We start from the raw sequence: 2909 nt of genomic DNA, 5'->3' as shown, positions 1-2909 counted from the left end.
TTCTTTTCTACACTTGTTAGAAGAAAATAATTATTTTGATATGTTATATTTATTTAAATAATGAAAAGTTGATTAGTCGGTAATTTTAGTCATATTTGTGGTATTATTGGGGGCGGGGGGGGGGGGGGGGGGGGGGGGGGGGGGGTAATAATAAAATTTAATGATATGGTTATTTTCTGTAGACACTCATCTGCAATTTCTGAAAAATGTAGCAAATTTTGATCAAACTCTGAAGTATTAATCCAATTTTTCAAAAATAAAATATTTCCCCTGTGGCACATTTTAATTTTTCTCACAAACAACAAAAGATACGAAACAATTTTGTGATAAAAGTTTGAACGTCTATAAAAGTTTCTTTAAAATTAACCATTTTTTGTTTTCAAAATCTTGTAATGTTTGCGATGAATAATTTTAAAAAATTATTTTGAGCCTGCATAATCCTTCTTCTATTAGCGGCAATTTTTTAAAAACAGTGTTAAAATTTTAAAAAGTGAGGTTTTCCAGAAAATTTTATATTTTTAAAAATAAAATTTAATATATTTTTCAACTTCTTTTTTTGAAACTTGAATTAAATCTTTTAAAACTTTTTAGTTTTCGAAACTTATATTTTCAAGGCATTAAAAATTAAGTTCAATGTTTATTTAAACTATTATTTTTTAGTATATAAATTATCACAATTTTTATTTATTTATTTATCGCAGGCTTCACAGTTTTTTCCAGTTTTCTCTTTTCGAATCTTTTCCCCTTCGCCTTAAAGCTCAACAAGAAAATTTATCTCGTTACAAATTATGCTATTTTGTTAAAAATTTAAATATTTACATAAAAATGTAATAGTTTTGTTAAAAAGTCATCATTTCTGGTTGAATAGTTTGTTCTTTTTTTGGTTTAAATATTCAACTATTTCGTTTCAAGTTAACTTTTTTGCCGAAAGTTCAACTATCTGGTTCAAATTTTTGTATAGCTTTACTAAAAAATATGTTTGGGTTAATAATTTAATTCTTTTGTTAAAAATTCATTCCTTTAAGCAAAAATATTATATGTTTTGCATAAAAGCATAACTCTTTGTTTTCAAATTTAATTATTTTACTAATTGGTTAAATATATTTTGGTTGAAAATTTAACTTTTTCTTGATTAAAAATTCATCTGATTTGTTGCAAGCTCAACAGATTTCATGAAAATTTATTTTATTTGGATACAAATTAATATTTTAATTGATAATTAAACTACTTTATTTTTGAATAAAAAACTATTTTTTTCGTTGAAACTTGTTTTCTTTGCTTGATTGAAACTTTTTTTTCAGTTATAAATTTATAAATTTAGCCAAGTCTATTTTTGAAGAAAATTCATATTTAAGGTGGAAAATTGAACTCATGAAAATTTATTTTTTTAGTTGAAGATTAATTATTATTTATGTCTATTTTATTTCATTTATATTATTGTTTGGTTTAAAATTAATTTTTTTAGGTGAACGATTACCCTGTTTTTAAATTCGGTTCTTTTGGTTGAATTGAACTATTTTTTCTCTAAAATGAAAATATATTCTGTTTGAAAGGGAAACTGTTAAATTTTTTGTTGATAATTCATTTTTTCATTATTTTTTTTTGGTTTAAGATACATAATTTTATTTTAAAATTAATTTCATCGATTGCACTCAACTATTTTGTTAAAAATTCTTTTTTGTTAGGAAAAGTGATTTTAAAAAATTATATTTAAATATTCACAAACTATGCAAAAGTAATAAACAATAAATAAAGATCGAGAGCAAAATCGCTTTAATAACCCCAATGTCAAAAAATCATTTTCTGTTTTACAATCACCTCCATGAAACATAAAGTTTAATGATTAATTTTATTGTTTAATAATACTTTTTCACTCAGTTTTTAATGCAAAATTATGCTTTTTGAATAATAATTAGATTATGCAAAAAAGATTTTCTCAAAATTGAATTGTACGTATTTCAAGAAGGGTCTTTTTTCATTTTAAGTATAAGATACTTCAAAATCATCAGAAAAAATTATTGTGCAAATAAAAGTCGAGTGTTTTCTCTCGACTGTTTTATCCAGATTTGATAGTTGGAATCCATTTTTTCTAATTTTTAAAATTTCGTAGTTGAATTGGAAGTCTGTACTTTACTTTGAGCATATTTTAATATTTGCAATTTATCATTCCGTTGTTTGCATGCAGATTTAATTAAAAGCCAACTCCCCAAAGGCTGAGAGAAGCTGCTTATACAAGACGGGAATTTCAAAAGGAATTCTGCATTAAAGCGCTGCAAGTTAAATCTTTATTGATTCAAGAAACTTTACAAACTTTACTTCTAATGCATGGCATTTTTCATTGGAACATGCACAATGTAACGTTTTCAAAGTTACATAAGTGATAGGACGCTTTCAAAGTTACATAAGTGATAGGACGCTTTTAAAGTTTCATAAGTGATAGGACTGACTTTTTGTAGTCTAAAAATATTAATAGAAGAAATAACGGGCAGAATTGGTGGTGTTGGATATCAAGAACCAAGTACATGCTGAAACAGTCGCATTCGAGTATTTGCGGAGTAAATATTGCGCGAGAAGTAAAACCTTTTTTTAGGTTTTCGCCACAATCTCGAAAGGGACTGCAGTTTCAAGTATCCCTGCGCGGTATAGTTTTGTGTTAAACTTGGAAAGTAAAAAGCCGAGCCCCTAAACATAATTAAGCAGGCTTACGGAGAAGATTCACTAAGCAGATCAGCTGTATTTGACGGCGCTGCTCGAGCGTGTGGTCTATTTTAAGAGAGTGACGGGAGCCTGCCAAAAGGGTTTACTTCTCGCGCGATATTTACTCCGCAAATGCTCAGAGGCAACCTTTCGGGCAAACATTTGTTTCCTGACAGCTCCCTACACCGATCCAGTTCCACTTATGGAACTTT

The sequence above is a fragment of the Belonocnema kinseyi genome, chromosome 3 (assembly GCF_010883055.1).
Source record: "Belonocnema kinseyi isolate 2016_QV_RU_SX_M_011 chromosome 3, B_treatae_v1, whole genome shotgun sequence".
NCBI classification, from domain to species: Eukaryota; Metazoa; Arthropoda; class Insecta; order Hymenoptera; family Cynipidae; genus Belonocnema; species Belonocnema kinseyi.
This window is presented reverse-complemented; position numbering follows the sequence as displayed.